Source organism: Daphnia pulex, chromosome 3 (genome assembly GCF_021134715.1).
Source record: "Daphnia pulex isolate KAP4 chromosome 3, ASM2113471v1".
Classification (NCBI taxonomy): Eukaryota; Metazoa; Arthropoda; class Branchiopoda; order Diplostraca; family Daphniidae; genus Daphnia; species Daphnia pulex.
Window position 1 is genome coordinate 7,193,371 of NC_060019.1, and position 18,148 is coordinate 7,211,518.

General features: G+C 38.8%; 7 long non-coding RNA genes across 7 annotated transcripts; 2 read left to right on the plus strand and 5 right to left on the minus strand.

Annotated features, from left to right (window-relative positions):
- Positions 1-1,408: 1,408 nt before the first annotated feature.
- LOC124190408 lies at positions 1,409-2,057 on the minus strand. Its single transcript, XR_006872964.1, has 2 exons — positions 1,879-2,057; positions 1,409-1,814 (listed from the first exon to the last, which is right to left on the minus strand). It is a non-coding gene; the product is annotated as an uncharacterized LOC124190408 (long non-coding RNA).
- Positions 2,058-2,572: 515 nt separating this feature from the next.
- On the minus strand, positions 2,573-3,327 carry LOC124190404. Its single transcript, XR_006872960.1, has 2 exons — positions 3,030-3,327; positions 2,573-2,943 (listed from the first exon to the last, which is right to left on the minus strand). It is a non-coding gene; the product is annotated as an uncharacterized LOC124190404 (long non-coding RNA).
- A 67-nt stretch (positions 3,328-3,394) lies between these two features.
- On the plus strand, positions 3,395-4,319 carry LOC124190411. Its single transcript, XR_006872967.1, has 2 exons — positions 3,395-3,775; positions 3,866-4,319. It is a non-coding gene; the product is annotated as an uncharacterized LOC124190411 (long non-coding RNA).
- Positions 4,320-7,434: 3,115 nt separating this feature from the next.
- On the minus strand, positions 7,435-8,477 carry LOC124190398. The gene is made up of 2 exons (XR_006872955.1): positions 7,975-8,477; positions 7,435-7,888 (listed from the first exon to the last, which is right to left on the minus strand). It is a non-coding gene; the product is annotated as an uncharacterized LOC124190398 (long non-coding RNA).
- A 3,765-nt stretch (positions 8,478-12,242) lies between these two features.
- Positions 12,243-12,745, minus strand: LOC124190409. The gene is made up of 2 exons (XR_006872965.1): positions 12,657-12,745; positions 12,243-12,592 (listed from the first exon to the last, which is right to left on the minus strand). It is a non-coding gene; the product is annotated as an uncharacterized LOC124190409 (long non-coding RNA).
- Positions 12,746-13,350: 605 nt separating this feature from the next.
- Positions 13,351-14,059, minus strand: LOC124190403. Its single transcript, XR_006872959.1, has 2 exons — positions 13,808-14,059; positions 13,351-13,721 (listed from the first exon to the last, which is right to left on the minus strand). It is a non-coding gene; the product is annotated as an uncharacterized LOC124190403 (long non-coding RNA).
- A 355-nt stretch (positions 14,060-14,414) lies between these two features.
- LOC124190412 lies at positions 14,415-15,097 on the plus strand. The gene is made up of 2 exons (XR_006872968.1): positions 14,415-14,553; positions 14,644-15,097. It is a non-coding gene; the product is annotated as an uncharacterized LOC124190412 (long non-coding RNA).
- The last annotated feature ends 3,051 nt before the right edge of the window (positions 15,098-18,148 follow it).

Here is an 18,148-nt window from a genome sequence, read left to right on the forward strand (position 1 = left end):
TTGTGTCACCGATACGAAGAACTTAAATACTATGAGGCGACTTTACTCACAATGTCAAAGTGAAGTGTCTAAGACCAACGGGAATAATTAAGGCTAAACAATGTATTGATAACGGACAGATCATACAATAAGGTGAACTAATAATATTAAATAGTGAGACGATAAATAAGTCAGACAATACTACTTGTATGGAGAAAATGTGGTAGCGGGCTGAGCGGTTAGGCTTGTCGAAAAACGGCAAGTTTCGAGGTAAAGTTGGAAATGGCACTTAGCTTAAATAACAGGTACTGAGCACAAGGGAAAATATAACTAATACAATACCAAAAGGAGAGTGCGACTGGAACACAATGGTAGTGTGAATGCCGTGGGAGAATGCAGTACAGAATAACATTTACATACAGTTTTTATACTAATTCTGGCTGCACGGTTAGCATAGGCCTAGAGAGGAAGTATAGGGAGCAGACATGTTTAGGCCTAGAGAGGATAGTATAGGGAAACGTGACCAGACACGTTAAGACATGGTCAGAGCGGCGACGGACGAAAAGGGAGTTTGGTATTGAAAAGCGTTGAAGGAAAAAGGAAAAGGGGATAGTAAAAAGGGAAAGAGATGGGGCGAGTTGGCGGCAGAGATGGGGCGAGTTGGCGGTAGATGGGGCAAGTTGGTGGCAGATTCAAATGGTAGCAGCCTCCTCTGGTATGAGATGGAGTATAGCGGAAGCGACATCTAGTAGTCGACGTTAGAGATTGTCTTGTAGAAAGGGAAAGTAACAAGGGAAAGGGATGGGGCAAGTTGGCGGCAGAGAAAGGGTAAGTTGGCGGAAGATTCAAATGGTAGCAGCCTCCTCTGGTATGAGATGGAGTATAGCGGAAGCGACATCTAGTAGTCGACGTTAGAGATTGTCTTGTAGAAAGGGAAAGTAACAGAAAAACGGGAGTCGACCCAGCGTTCTGTTACACAATTGACTGAAAGTGGGTCTCTCCTTTGGATACGTTTTCCAGCAATTGCTCATCATTTCCCCGAAGATATTGGGGGCAAGGGCTGGTTTGTCCATCCGATGTCCGTTAAGAATTTCCTTTATGAGAATGTGACCGACGTCCAACCCTAATCTATACAATGACGTTACTAAACTTAATATGTCCAGGATTTTAGGCTATTATATGAAAGGATTGTAGGTATATATATCTCGACCGTCTTGTCCGATTTTCCCGTTGATTTCGTCCGCTCGTGCACCGCGCGGAAGGACGACGACAAACTGGTGCGGTTGGCTGCTGAGGTTCGGATTGTTATCATCTCAGAAATAACTTAATTGACTCTGATAAGAGAAATTTCTTAGATACACTTTTGACACCAGCTGCGTTTTGATATCAGCACGTCACCAATTAATAAGAAAAGAACATTTAATATTGCTGAACTATGGATCAAATGTATTGGCCAGCAATAAATAGTTTTGATGCTGTCAAACATGACAACTAGATGAAAACTATAAAATCCCAATTCCTTTTTTTGTTATTGTTGAGGGAATCAATAGCATAATACATTTTTGTGTCCATATTTTCCGAACATGATTTTTGGCGTTTTCAAAGCCGCGGTTCTATATTTCCTTTGTATAGTTCAACTGCTTATCCGACTAAATTGAGACGACTGGGAATGTAACCACAAGTCCACCCTGCTTCATGCTTGGAAAACAATCCTCTGAAATCGCTAAACATGAAACAGTATCCATTTCCATGAGCGAAATGAGTGCATTGAAAATTGGCGTAGCAAATTCCTCCAGATTTCTCACCGGTACTGGGCATGTAACCGATGTTTTCGCCTGAATAATAACAATTATAACATTTATTTACAGTCATTTTAACTTGTTATTATATAGGACTTACATTTAATGTTGTAGATTTAAAGACAGAAGATGATTGGCAAGTAGTTTGAAAGTGCTGAGATGTTTCTTGGATGAACATTCGGATGGAAATGATTCCAATTTTATACGGCGCAAGGAGACTGATGGACGAGTTTCTTTTCTTTTCCGCGCACGTGATTTTCACCTTTCGGCTCTAATTGGGTGATAATTTATGCGTCTTGGCACGAAGACGAATGGGGTAGTATAGTCGCGTCTATAGAGTTTTTCCAGGTCATTCCGCAGGGTTTTCACTGCGTGCTGGATGGTGCCGTTGTCGTTGCTGAGGTAATAAAAGGGAAGGTGTTTGGGATCTGACCTGGGACCACAACATTTCGTTGCCTACTATACATTGACAGCACGAGCACATATCACTGAATCAATCAAGAAAAACGTAGGCTATTGCACGTGATATCTATATGGCCTTCTGAATTTAATTAATCGCTCGTTATCGTGTTGAATTTGGATTACATATTCAACTGGCGTTTGCTGCGCCAGTCAACCCAAAATTCATTTTGGAATTTTAATTTTTGAAAACAGGAAAGTTATAGTGCTTAACACTTTCAAAATTTGCAATGTGTTGAGCTATGTTGTTGTTCCTATTTGGGTTCTCCAAACGATATTTAAAGTGTCCACAACAATCTAGATCTGTAAAAATGATTACAAAGTCAGAGCTGCTGTGCATTTGTATGATGTGTATTATCAGAGTTGGAAGGTTGAATATATCCACAATTATACAAATATTGCTCGGGTTAATTGAAACCAGAAGATTTTGATAGGACAGACTTGGATTCGGTCCAGTTCGGTTGCATGAAAAACAAGTGATGAACTACTATTTCGGTTAGGGTGATTCTGCACCACACCTGTCGGGTGCACCGCAGTGAAGAGCAAAGAAAGGTCTGCAGCCACATCCTCCACCATCGCAACGCCAACGACAACAGTTGCCTTGGGATAAATCGCCATTTTCACAGCAGTTACATCCCTCGACGAGTCCACCGAACTCGTTGACAATTGCCAGCAGCACCAAAGACACCATCAAAATCATCAGAAGCTAAAAAGGTGCATATGCAGCAATATAAAACAAATAAACAAACATTGCAATAGAATAACTTTGGATTTGAGATAAATTATTATTACCGATTTGGCCATTTTTTGCTGTAAGGAAGGCTAAACGAGTTCAGCTGTTCAAAAAGTTGTGATAATATTGGCTGATTTTCGAGCCCTTTTTATACTAGATCCAAAACCACCTCCCCACTGGCTCTACAGCAGCATGGCTCCCCCTCTTCCTAGTTAGTCAGTAACAAAAGTGCCGTAAACTGTGCCAAGCAGCGCTGCAAACGGGCGCGCAAAAACTTGGGCTTCAGCAGTGCCTTTCGCTGGGTTCTTCCTGTTGCCGAAGCCTGGATTTCCCCGCAAAAACTAGTAATCCTGCTGATATGCCTTGAGGCAAAGAAAGGTCTTTGATTTTATAATATAGATGTGTTTCTCCTTAAGAGATTCATGGCAAAAACTGGTTGAAACTGGTAATGAATAAAAGCTAGTTGGCTGTAACCATGGACACAAATACAATCTGGTCATGCCAATTTTGTGAAAAACCCGGCCCCACTGCGGAGAAAACCCTGCTGGAATAACCTGGAAATGGACGCGATACAATCTCCTTATTCTCTTCTCTTATATCTTGAATATTGACGCATAAAATATATCAGCCCATAGCTCCAGAACGTGAAATTCACGTGCGCGGAAACGAAAAGAAATATCGTTGTCACTTCAATCTACTTTGCATGCACCGTGTAAAAATGGAATCATTTCCATCCGAATGTTCAACCAATAAGAAACATCTCAACACTTTTAATTATTTGTGAATCTTGTCTGCAACATAAAAGGTAAGTAATCAGACAATAAAAGCTCTAACGATGCAATAAAAGTTTCGTTTATTTATATTTAACGATTTAATTGATTGTGATTATTAACAGGATGAAGGTCTTGTCTCTTGTTTTGTCGATTTTCCTCCTCATTTCGGCCATGGCGATGACGACCGTGTCCGCTCGTCACTGGAAGGTGGGCGACAACGGAATAAGTCGCAGGGACAACAATTGCCGTTATGTTGGCGATTACATCGGACTCCACAAACCCAGTATCAGCGAGCAATGTGGAGGATTCTGCCTCAACAACTCTGAATGCACTCACTTCACTTATGGAGAAGATGGCTGATGTTTCATGTATAACGCTCCCAACGGAAAGGATACTGGCCATGACTGGGCACCAAAATGGACTTGTGGTTACATTCACCATCGTATCAATTGGTGACGATAAGCAGCTCAACTATACAACGCATGTGTGGAACCGCTGTTTTGAAAACGACGAAAATCATGCTCGGACAAAACTGGACACGACGATGTATTCTGTAATTGATTCCCTCAACAACAAATTAAAAAGGAATTGGAATAATATAGTTGACATGTTTGACATCATCAAAACTATTCATTGCTGGCCAATACATTTGGATTAGAGTTCAGAAATCTTAAATATTCTTTTCTTATTCATTGGTGACGTAAGCGTGCTGACTCCCCTATATATGGTGCCAAAAATGAACCTAAGAAATTTCTCTTATCAGAGTCAATTCCACTGTTAAAAAAGTTTCCCGATTTCTGGTAGCCATAGCCCCCAGAAACTGTTTTTACAGGATATGTGGTTATAGCCCCCTAAAATCGGGTAGCTTTTTCACAACACTTTTTTGGGGGTTAAAATATAACATCGATTTGTAGATCGACTTTTATAAATAAAAGTTGGCCAGACTAGGATTCAAACCTTAGTCCTCTCGCGTCGTAGCTCGAGTCTCTAACCACTATACCAATCGTATCTAATATTCGCAAGTAATTCATTATAGACATTTCGGAACTTATTTTGTACTTAACATTTTTGTATACGTTTTCAAAAAATTTTTTATACGTTTTCCATGAAATCAGTTATTGGAAAATTTTAATAGATATTATAAGGGAAAGCGAGGGAAAGATTTTTACGACAATTGATTTGTATTGCGAATTTGTTTCAGAATATGACTATATGATTTCTGGGGGGGAAATCATAGCCATAAGAAACCTATATATATATCATTTAAAAAAAAAGATTTCGTTTGCTGACTGATGGATGTATATAGGACTCTCACTCGAATAAACTCGACTCTAAAATCGCAGTTTGAATTTAATTTTGAAATCTGCTATAATTCGAGTTGAACGAAATATTTGGAAAGTCATCCAAAAGCATTCGAATTGAATTCAATCTTATTAATTAAACGCCAGTCCAGGCAGCCCTATATACAGGTGGATGATTCTAGTTTTGTAAGTTAGACGGTTCAGTTTTTTTTTGTAAGGTTACAAGTTTTGTGGGGGGGGGGTAAGTGAGCAACTAGTAAGAGAAGATGGTTACAACCTTTTAAGTGATGATAAAACTATAAAACCGCAAATTTAGATATTCATAGACTCCACTTGTTGGCAGGTTACCCATTTTTTGGTACGTCAGACCCCCGAAAAAATGTAGCCGTTTTTCGCGGTTTTTTTAAGTGATAGGGATTTGGTGGGATATTAAGTTTCTGCCAAAGTTTTACTGTTTTAAGAGTGCAAGTGATGGAAAGAGGTGGATAATTTATACTTTTGGGGGGTTAAACCCGGTTAAACCGACAGAAAGGAAATGGATACCAATTTTAGGGGTTAGTTACCTCTTTTTTGCAAGGCGAACCCCCAGAAATCGGGAACCATTTTTAACAGTGTCAGTTATTTCTCAGATATAATAACAATCCGAACCAGCAGCATCAGCAAACAACGCCGCGCCGATTGTCGCCGTCCTTCCGGTGCACGAGCGCGCACGAGCGGACGAAATCAACAGGAAAATCGGACAAGACGGACGAGTTGAACACCTGCATCCGGTTAATATGTGGAGGACTTTGCATCAAAACCCGGAATTTTAGTATTCTTGAATATATTCAACCGTATATTCAACAAATAAACTGCAATCATTAATCAAAATCCTCAGAGTGGATGCTTAATTATCGTGAAATTATTGCTAGGGTTTTGGGTTGACAACAAATTTTGTAGTATAGCTACCAATAAACATTCTGTCAAATGCACAAACAATGGGATGAATGCGGTTAACGATTTCCGTGTGTTGATAATTTGATATATTTTAAAGACGACTGTGGTTATTTCAAATTGCTATATCGTTAAATAGGAAGGGACATCGATGGTATTAGCAAACAGATATCATTCAAAAAATAATTTTCCCTGATTTAACCATGATAACCAGCAACTTAATTTTTAAATGTAAAGATTACACTTATTTGAATAGATACTTTAAATACGCGCTCTAAATTGAACCTTCCCCAAACGAGAAACACATTAAACAACGTAATACAAGTTAATAATAAATGAAGAAGTACTTATCCGTGATTCACACTGCGAAGGCGAATGAAGACTTGCAGACAATTTGGCGAACTCCTTTAATGGGAATGTTGTGCTAAATCACAGACGTTGCACAATGAATTTTGATTAATTCACATTCCATTCTTGAAACAGTTCCGTCATAATACGTACGTTACATTCAATTTCACACGGTCACAGCTGTAATCACTGAAATCGAAAGAAACGACTTCTGGAACACGCCCGTCTTGAGTAGAAACTTGAAAGTGACTAAGTGAAAATTTTTAATGGACGGACTAAAATTCTTTGTCGTAACTATCTTACCTTTCTTTGTTTCTTTTTTTTACGTTCAGGGAAATTACGCCTATTGTGTGACTATACTACGGTTTTACGTGTTGCAAGTTTTGGGTGTATTTTTCCATTTCTTTATTTTAAAAAAATCGAAAACTTTAGGAAGGGAGAACCAAAAATCATTATGGAAAAAAATCATGGCGGGTAATCCGTAAAACATACTACAACCTGCGATACAAATTACAAACCCGAAAAATTGAGTAGCAAATTCAAATTTAGCTATTCTCATAGTAAAAAATTCACGTATCTAAAAAGCAGCTGGCATGTCTTGACTCATCGGGTTCATAAAGGTAAATCTTCCTCGCGAGTTGCGTTCCCTCTTTTATACATAAATTGTATCAATGCACGAGCACATATCACTGATCCAATAAAAAAAACGTAGGCTATTGCACCTGATATCTATATGACCTTCTGAATTTAATTAATCGCTCGTTATCGTGTTGAATTTTGATTACATATTCAACTGGCGTTTGCTGCGCCAATCAACCCAAATTCATTTTGGAATTTTAATTTTTGAAGACAGGAAAGTTATAACTAGCGCTTTACAACTTAACAACACTTGAAAAAAATTGCCATGTGTTGAGCTATATGTTTTTTTGTACACGGCAAATGCTCTTTGCTATGATAAATAGGTAGGGTTATTCTTTTTTGGGGAGGCATCATCGCCGATATTGCGGACTTTTTCGGAATTTGCACATAATGTTTGGGTACTCCAAACGATTTTAAAGTGTCCACAAAAATTTAGAGATCTATGTAAAAAAAGATTACAAAGTCAGAGCTGCTGAGCATTTGTATGATGTGTATTATCAGAGTTGGAAGGTTGAATATATATTCAAGCGGATTATTTGAATACATCCACAATTATACAAATATTGCTCGGGTTAATTGAAACCAGAAGATTTAGATAGGAAAGACTTGGATTTTCTTATTTTTTTCCCCGTTATTCAAATTCTGTAATTGTTTCGGATAATCTTGGTCGGATAACAAATTCGGTCCAGTTCGGTTGCATGTAAAACAAGTGATGAACTACTATTTCGGTTAGGGTTATTATGCACCACAGCTGTCTGGTGCACCGCAGTTAAGAGAAAAGAAAGGTCTGCAACCACAGCCTCCGCCATCGCAACGCCAACGACAACAGTTGCCTTGGGATGAATCGCACTGTCCATTCACGAGCCCACCGAACTCGCTGACAATTGCCAGCAGCACCAAAGACACCATCAAAATCATCAGAAGCTAAAAAGGTGCATATGCAGCAATATAAAACAAATAAACAAACATTGCGATAGAATAACTTTGGATTTGAGATAAATTGTTATTACCGATTTGGCCATTTTTTGCTGTAAGGAAGGCTAGACGAGTTCAACTGTTCAAAAAGTTGTGATAATATTGGCTGATTTTCGAGCCCTTTTTATACTAGATCCTAAACGACCTCCCCACTGGCTCTACAGCAGCATGGCTCCTTCTCCTCCTACTAAGCTAGTATAAAACACGTGCCGTAACTGTGCCAAGCAGCGCTGCAAACGGGTGCGCAAAAACTTGGGCTTTCAGCAGTGTCTTTTGCTGGGTTCTTCCTGTTGCCGAATCCGGGATTTCCCCGCAAAAACTAGTACTCCTGCTGGTATGCCTTGCGGCGAAGAAAGGTCTTTGATCTTCTAATATATAGATGTGTTTCTCCTTCAGAGATTCATGGCAAAAACTGGTTGAAACTGGTAATGAATAAAAGCTATTGGCTGTAACCATGGACACAAATACAATCTGGTCATGCCAATTTTGTGAAAAACCCGGCCCCACTGCGGAGAAAACACTTCTGGAATAACCTGGAAAAAACCTACAAATGGACGCGATACAATCTCCTTATTCCTTTTCTCTTATATCTGCATATAGACGCATAAATTTTATCAGCCCATAGCTCCAGAACGTGAAATTCACGTGCGCGGAAACGAAAAGAAACTCGTCGTCACTCAATCTCCTTTGCACCGTGTAAAAATGGAATCATTTTCATCCGAATGTTCAAACAAGAAACATCTCAACATCCACTTTTAATTTTTTTCCAATCATTTTATCCTGCCTTATTGTCTGCAATAACATAAAATGTAAGTATTCAGACAATAAAGCTCTAACGATGCAATACAAGTTTTGTTTATTGCAGTTTATTTATATTGAACGATTTTATTGATTGTGAGAAGGTCTCGTCTTTTGTTTTGTCAAACAAAAAAACCCAGCGTCACCAGCACGCAGCGGGTAAAACCCTTCGGAATGACCTGGGAAAAACCTAGCCGCGACTACTACCTCTTTGGGTCACGACGCATACATTATCAGCCAATTAGCTCCAGAACGTGAAATTCCCGTGCGCGGAAACGAAAAGAAACTATTGTCCATCAGTCGATGACGACCGTGTCCACTGTTGACTGGAAGGTGGGCGACAACGGATTGAGTCGCTGGGACAACAATTGTTATCATCTTATTAACGATTACGATTATATGATATACACTACTGATGTTGAGCATTGCTCAGAATTTTGCATCGCTAATTCTGCATGCATTTACTTCTCTTATGGAGAAGACAATGGATTATCTGATGGAGATGGAAAATGTTACATGTATTACCATCCCAACGGAATCCCTAATGTCTACTCCCAGCAGGCACTAGAATGGATTTGCGGTTACATTATCGATCGTAATGTATATGCAAATGATTCCCTTAACAACAACCGACAACAACAAAAAAAGAAAAGAAATTGGAATAATTTATATCCGTCGGAAAATACATTTTGATTAGAGTTCTGCCATATTAAATATTTTTTTCTTATTCATTGATGACGTAAAAGTGATTCCTCTACATCAAACAGCTGGTGTTTGATGATATTAAGTTATTTCTGAGACAGTAATAAAATTAGAACCAGCAGCAGACAACCGGCCGCACCGGTTGTCGCCACGCAGTTCGTTTATTTACCGCGGGATTAATGCAGTACCTTTTAATATAATACAGCATATAAATAATTAAAGTGATTTGCAGTTATATAATATAGGGTACTATTCTATAAATAATAACGCGATTTGATTGTGATTACAAGATGAAGGTCTCATCGTCTGTTTTTGTCGATTTTTCTCCTCATTTCGGCCGTTACGTGGATTATACTTTGTCCAGCACTTGGATGGAAGGTGACGACGGTTTAAGTCGCTGGAACATGAATTGCCGCCGTTATGTTGGCGATTTTTTTGAAAGCAGGATCGATATACTTTACTCCTCCTTTCTTTCTTTCTTTGTTGTTTGTTTTACGTTCCGGGGGAAAGGTACGTTTATTGTGTGACTATTCTACGGTTTACGTGTTGCAAGTTTTGGGGCGTATTTTTCCATTTATTTAAAAAAACGAAAATGTTAGGAAGGGACAACCAAAAATCATCGCGGAGAAAAAGAATGGCGAGTAATCCGTAAACAATACTTCAACCTGCCATAAAAACCCAAAAAATACGGGTTCGCTAGCAAATTTAAATTTACATACAGATCTCGTAGTAAAAATTCACGGATCCAAAAGCAAAGGGCTACACACTCGACAATGATGGGGACAACCAATGACTAGTGAATAATGAAAAATGTACGTCATACCTGTTGCTGATTGCTGTCGATTCATCAATTCCTGGTGCACACTGTCGCACACTGTGCGCTTGGCAAATTTTTTCAATGAATTAAAGAGAAAAACGTGGTAATACAAATCATTTCGATAAATGGAAATCGAGAATTCCATTAATCAACAAAATTGCCAAATCAATAACATGTCTTAACTCATCATGTTTATAAAGGTAAATCTTCCTCGAAATCTCTTTTTGGGAATCGCATAGGAAAAGATGAGGATCGTGATGACTTTTCCTTCGATTGAACTCTGCGATTTTTCTCTCAACAACTTCGCCAGTCCAAAATGATCCTTTTGGGTTGCGTTCTCTCTTTCTTCGTTCATTTTTTCGTATAGCGCGTTCATGTTCAAAAAGTCAGCGGTGACTGACGAATCCATTTGGCCGCAGATGATTTCATCCAATTGTAAAGGTCGACACAGCGGAATCATTGTGTCACCGATACGAAGAACTTAAATACTATGAGGCGACTTTACTCACAATGTCAAAGTGAAGTGTCTAAGACCAACGGGAATAATTAAGGCTAAACAATGTATTGATAACGGACAGATCATACAATAAGGTGAACTAATAATATTAAATAGTGAGACGATAAATAAGTGAGACAATACTACTTGTATGGAGAAAATTTGGTAGCGGGCTGAGCGGTTAGGCTTGTCGAAAAACGGCAAGTTTCGAGGTACAGTTGGAAATGGCACTTAGCTTAAATAACAGGTACTGAGCACAAGGGAAAATATAACTAATACAATACCAAAAGGAGAGTGCGACTGAAACACAATGGTAGTGTGAATGCCGTGGGAGAATGCAGTACAGAATAACATTTACATACAGTTTTTATACTTACTCTGGCTGCACGGTTAGCATAGGCCTAGAGAGGAAGTATAGGGAGCAGACATGTTTAGGCCTAGAGAGGATAGTATAGGGAAACGTGACCAGACACGTTAAGACATGGTCAGAGCGGCGACGGACGAAAAGGGAGTTTTTTATTGAAAAGCGTTGAAGGAAAAAGAAAAATATATTTATATAGTGTCATAAAAGATAAAAGTACGCCTAAAGTTAATATAGCGATAAGGAAAAGGGGATAGTAAAAAGGGAAAGGGATGGGGCGAGTTGGCGGTAGATGGGGCAAGTTGGTGGCAGAGATGGGGCGAGTTGGCGGCAGATTCAAATGGTAGCAGCCTCCTCTGGTATGAGATGGAGTATAGCGGAAGCGACATCTAGTAGTCGACGTTAGAGATTGTCTTGTAGAAAGGGAAAGTAACAAGGGAAAGGGATGGGGCAAGTTGGCGGCAGAGAAAGGGTAAGTTGGCGGAAGATTCAAATGGTAGCAGCCTCCTCTGGTATGAGATGGAGTATAGCGGAAGCGACATCTAGTAGTCGACGTTAGAGATTGTCTTGTAGAAAGGGAAAGTAACAGAAAAACGGGAGTCGACCCAGCGTTCTGTTACACAATTGACTGAAAGTGGGTCTCTCCTTTGGATACGTTTTCCAGCAATTGCTCATCATTTCCCCGAAGATATTGGGGGCAAGGGCTGGTTTGTCAATCCGATGTCCGTTAAGAATTTCCTTTATGAGAATGTGACCGACGTCCAACCCTAATCTATACAATGACGTTACTAAACTTTATATGTCCAGGATTTTAGGCTATTATATGAAAGGATTGTAGGTATATATATCTCGACCGTCTTGTCCGATTTTCCCGTTGATTTCGTCCGCTCGTGCACCGCGCGGAAGGACGACGACAAACTGGTGCGGTTGGCTGCTGAGGTTCGGATTGTTATCATCTCAGAAATAACTTAATTGACTCTGATAAGAGAAATTTCTTAGATACACTTTTGACACCAGCTGCGTTTTGATATCAGCACGTCACCAATTAATAAGAAAAGAACATTTAATATTGCTGAACTATGGATCAAATGTATTGGCCAGCAATAAATAGTTTTTATGCTGTCAAACATGACAACTAGATGAAAACTATAAAATCCCAATTCCTTTTTTTGTTATTGTTGAGGGAATCAATAGCATAATACATTTTTGTGTCCATATTTTCCGAACATGATTTTTGGCGTTTTCAAAGCCGCGGTTCTATATTTCCTTTGTATAGTTCAACTGCTTATCCGACTAAATTGAGACGACTGGGAATGTAACCACAAGTCCACCCTGCTTCATGCTCGGAAAACAATCCTCTGAAATAGCTAAACATGAAACAGTATCCATTTCCATGAGCGAAATGAGTGCATTGAAAATTGGCGTAGCAAATTCCTCCAGATTTCTCACCGGTACTGGGCATGTAACCGATGTTTTCGCCTGAATAATAACAATTATAACATTTATTTACAGTCATTTTAACTTGTTATTATATAGGACTTACATTTAATGTTGTAGATTTAAAGACAGAAGATGATTGGCAAGTAGTTTGAAAGTGCTGAGATGTTTCTTGGATGAACATTCGGATGGAAATGATTCCAATTTTATACGGCGCAAGGAGACTGATGGACGAGTTTCTTTTCTTTTCCGCGCACGTGATTTTCACCTTTCGGCTCTAATTGGCTGATAATTTATGCGTCTTGGCACGAAGACGAATGGGGTAGTATAGTCGCGTCTATAGAGTTTTTCCAGGTCATTCCGCAGGGTTTTCACTGCGTGCTGGATGGTGCCGTTGCCGTTGCTGAGGTAATAAAAGGGAAGGTGTTTGGGATCTGACCTGGGACCACAACATTTCGTTGCCTACTATACATTGACAGCACGAGCACATATCACTGAATCAATCAAGAAAAACGTAGGCTATTGCACGTGATATCTATATGGCCTTCTGAATTTAATTAATCGCTCGTTATAGTGTTGAATTTGGATTACATATTCAACTGGCGTTTGCTGCGCCAGTCAACCCAAAATTCATTTTGGAATTTTAATTTTTGAAAACAGGAAAGTTATAGTGCTTAACACTTTCAAAATTTGCAATGTGTTGAGCTATGTTGTTGTTCCTATTTGGGTTCTCCAAACGATATTTAAAGTGTCCACAACAATCTAGATCTGTAAAAATGATTACAAAGTCAGAGCTGCTGTGCATTTGTATGATGTGTATTATCAGAGTTGGAAGGTTGAATATATCCACAATTATACAAATATTGCTCGGGTTAATTGAAACCAGAAGATTTTGATAGGACAGACTTGGATTCGGTCCAGTTCGGTTGCATGAAAAACAAGTGATGAACTACTATTTCGGTTAGGGTGATTCTGCACCACACCTGTCGGGTGCACCGCAGTGAAGAGCAAAGAAAGGTCTGCAGCCACATCCTCCACCATCGCAACGCCAACGACAACAGTTGCCTTGGGATAAATCGCCATTTTCACAGCAGTTACATCCCTCGACGAGTCCACCGAACTCGTTGACAATTGCCAGCAGCACCAAAGACACCATCAAAATCATCAGAAGCTAAAAAGGTGCATATGCAGCAATATAAAACAAATAAACAAACATTGCAATAGAATAACTTTGGATTTGAGATAAATTATTATTACCGATTTGGCCATTTTTTGCTGTAAGGAAGGCTAAACGAGTTCAGCTGTTCAAAAAGTTGTGATAATATTGGCTGATTTTCGAGCCCTTTTTATACTAGATCCAAAACCACCTCCCCACTGGCTCTACAGCAGCATGGCTCCCCCTCTTCCTAGTTAGTCAGTAACAAAAGTGCCGTAAACTGTGCCAAGCAGCGCTGCAAACGGGCGCGCAAAAACTTGGGCTTCAGCAGTGCCTTTCGCTGGGTTCTTCCTGTTGCCGAAGCCTGGATTTCCCCGCAAAAACTAGTAATCCTGCTGATATGCCTTGAGGCAAAGAAAGGTCTTTGATTTTCTAATATAGATGTGTTTCTCCTTAAGAGATTCATGGCAAAAACTGGTTGAAACTGGTAATGAATAAAAGCTAGTTGGCTGTAACCATGGACACAAATACAATCTGGTCATGCCAATTTTGTGAAAAACCCGGCCCCACTGCGGAGAAAACCCTGCTGGAATAACCTGGAAATGGACGCGATACAATCTCCTTATTCTCTTCTCTTATATCTTGAATATTGACGCATAAAATATATCAGCCCATAGCTCCAGAACGTGAAATTCACGTGCGCGGAAACGAAAAGAAATATCGTTGTCACTTCAATCTACTTTGCATGCACCGTGTAAAAATGGAATCATTTCCATCCGAATGTTCAACCAATAAGAAACATCTCAACACTTTTAATTATTTGTGAATCTTGTCTGCAACATAAAAGGTAAGTAATCAGACAATAAAAGCTCTAACGATGCAATAAAAGTTTCGTTTATTTATATTTAACGATTTAATTGATTGTGATTATTAACAGGATGAAGGTCTTGTCTCTTGTTTTGTCGATTTTCCTCCTCATTTCGGCCATGGCGATGACGACCGTGTCCGCTCGTCACTGGAAGGTGGGCGACAACGGAATAAGTCGCAGGGACAACAATTGCCGTTATGTTGGCGATTACATCGGACTCCACAAACCCAGTATCAGCGAGCAATGTGGAGGATTCTGCCTCAACAACTCTGAATGCACTCACTTCACTTATGGAGAAGATGGCTGATGTTTCATGTATAACGCTCCCAACGGAAAGGATACTGGCCATGACTGGGCACCAAAATGGACTTGTGGTTACATTCACCCTCGTATCAATTGGTGACGATAAGCAGCTCAACTATACAACGCATGTGTGGAACCGCTGTTTTGAAAACGACGAAAATCATGCTCGGACAAAACTGGACACGACGATGTATTCTGTAATTGATTCCCTCAACAACAAATTAAAAAGGAATTGGAATAATATAGTTGACATGTTTGACATCATCAAAACTATTCATTGCTGGCCAATACATTTTGATTAGAGTTAAGAAATCTTAAATATTCTTTTCTTATTCATTGGTGACGTAAGCGTGCTGACTCCCCTATATATGGTGCCAAAAATGAACCTAAGAAATTTCTCTTATCAGAGTCAATTCCACTGTTAAAAAAGTTTCCCGATTTCTGGTAGCCATAGCCCCCAGAAACTGTTTTTACAGGATATGTGGTCATAGCCCCCTAAAATCGGGTAGCTTTTTCACAACACTTTTTTTGGGGTTAAAATGTAACATCGATTTGTAGATCGACTTTTATAAATAAAAGTTGGCCAGACTAGGATTCAAACCTTAGTCCTCTCGCGTCGTAGCTCGAGTCTCTAACCACTATACCAATCGTATCTAATATTCGCAAGTAATTCATTATAGTCATTTCGGAACTTATTTTGTACTTAACATTTTTGTATACGTTTTCAAAAAAATTTTTATACGTTTTCCATGAAATCAGTTATTGGAAAATTTTAATAGATATTATAAGGGAAAGCGAGGGAAAGATTTTTACGACAATTGATTTGTATTGCGAATTTGTTTCAGAATATGACTAAATGATTTCTGGGGGGAAATCATAGCCATAAGAAACCTATATAAATATCATTTAAAAAAAAAGATTTCGTTTGCTGACTGATGGATGTATATAGGACTCTCACTCGAATAAACTCGACTCTAAAATCGCAGTTTGAATTTAATTTTGAAATCTGCTATAATTCGAGTTGAACGAAATATTTGGAAAGTCATCCAAAAGCATTCGAATTGAATTCAATCTTATTAATTAAACGCCAGTCCAAGCAGCCCTATATACAGGTGGATGATTCTAGTTTTGTAAGTTAGACGGTTCAGTTTTTTTTTGTAAGGTTACAAGTTTTGTGGGGGGGGGGGGGGGGTAAGTGAGCAACTAGTAAGAGAAGATGGTTACAACCTTTTAAGTGATGATAAAACTATAAAACCGCAAATTTAGATATTCATAGACTCCACTTGTTGGCAGTTACCCATTTTTTGGTACGTCAGACCCCCGAAAAAATGTAGCCGTTTTTCGCCGTTTTTTTAAGTGATAGGGATTTGGTGGGATATTAAGTTTCTGCCAAAGTTTTACTGTTTTAAGAGTGCAAGTGATGGAAAGAGGTGGATAATTTATACTTTTGGGGGGTTAAACCCGGTTAAACCGACAGAAAGGAAATGGATACCAATTTCAGGGGTTAGTTACCTCTTTTTTGCAAGGCGAACCCCCAGAAATCGGGAACCATTTTTAACAGTGTCAGTTATTTCTCAGATATAATAACAATCCGAACCAGCAGCATCAGCAAACAACGCCGCGCCGATTGTCGCCGTCCTTCCGGTGCACGAGCGCGCACGAGCGGACGAAATCAACAGGAAAATCGGACAAGACGGACGAGTTGAACACCTGCATCCGGTTAATATGTGGAGGACTTTGCATCAAAACCCTGAATTTTAGTATTCTTGAATATATTCAACCGTATATTCAACAAATAAACTGCAATCATTAATCAAAATCCTCAGAGTGGATGCTTAATTATCGTGAAATTATTGCTAGGGTTTTGGGTTGACAACAAATTTTGTAGTATAGCTACCAATAAACATTCTGTCAAATGCACAAACAATGGGATGAATGCGGTTAACGATTTCCGTGTGTTGATAATTTGATATATTTTAAAGACGACTGTGGTTATTACAAATTGCTATATCGTTAAATAGGAACGGACATCGATGGTATTAGCAAACAGATATCATTCAAAAAATAATTTTCCCTGATTTAACCATGATAACCAGCAACTTAATTTTTAAATGTAAAGATTAAACTTATTTGAATAGATACTTTAAATGCGCGCTCTAAATTGAACCTTCCTCAAACGAGAAACACATTAAACAACGTAATACAAGTTAATAATAAATGAAGAAGTACTTATCCGTGATTCACACTGCGAAGGCGAATGAAGACTTGCAGACAATTTGGCGAACTCCTTTAATGGGAATGTTGTGCTAAATCACAGACGTTGCACAATGAATTTTGATTAATTCACATTCCATTCTTGAAACACTTCCGTCATAATACGTACGTTACATTCAATTTCACACGGTCACAGCTGTAATCACTGAAATCGAAAGAAACGACTTCTGGAACACGCCCGTCTTGAGTAGAAACTTGAAAGTGACTAAGTGAAAATTTTTAATGGACGGACTAAAATTCTTTGTCGTAACTATCTTACCTTTCTTTGTTTCTTTTTTTTTACGTTCATGGAAATTACGCCTATTGTGTGACTATACTACGGTTTTACGTGTTACAAGTTTTGGGTGTATTTTTCCATTTCTTTATTTTAAAAAAATCGAAAACTTTAGGAAGGGAGAACCAAAAATCATTATGGAAAAAAATGATGGCGGGTAATCCGTAAAACATACTGCAACCTGCGATACAAATTACAAACCCGAAAAATTGAGTAGCAAATTCAAATTTAGCTGTTCTCATAGTAAAAAATTCACGTATCTAAAAAGAAGCTGGCATGTCTTGACTCATCGGGTTCATAAAGGTAAATCTTCCTCCAAATCTCTTTTTGAGAATCGCATAGGAAAAGATGAGGGTCGTGTTGACTTTTCCTTCGGTTGGGTTCTCGATTTTTCTCTCAACAATCCGTTGGAGTTGCGAGTTGCGTTCCCTCTTTTATACATAAATTGTATCAATGCACGAGCACATATCACTGATTCAATAAAAAAAAACGTAGGCTATTGCACCTGATATCTATATGACCTTCTGAATTTAATTAATCGCTCGTTATCGTGTTGAATTTGGATTACATATTCAACTGGCGTTTGCTGCGCCAATCAACCCAAATTCATTTTGGAATTTTAATTTTTGAAGACAGGAAAGTTATAACTAGCGCTTTACAACTTAACAACACTTGAAAAAAATTGCCATGTGTTGAGCTATATGTTTTTTTGTACACGGCAAA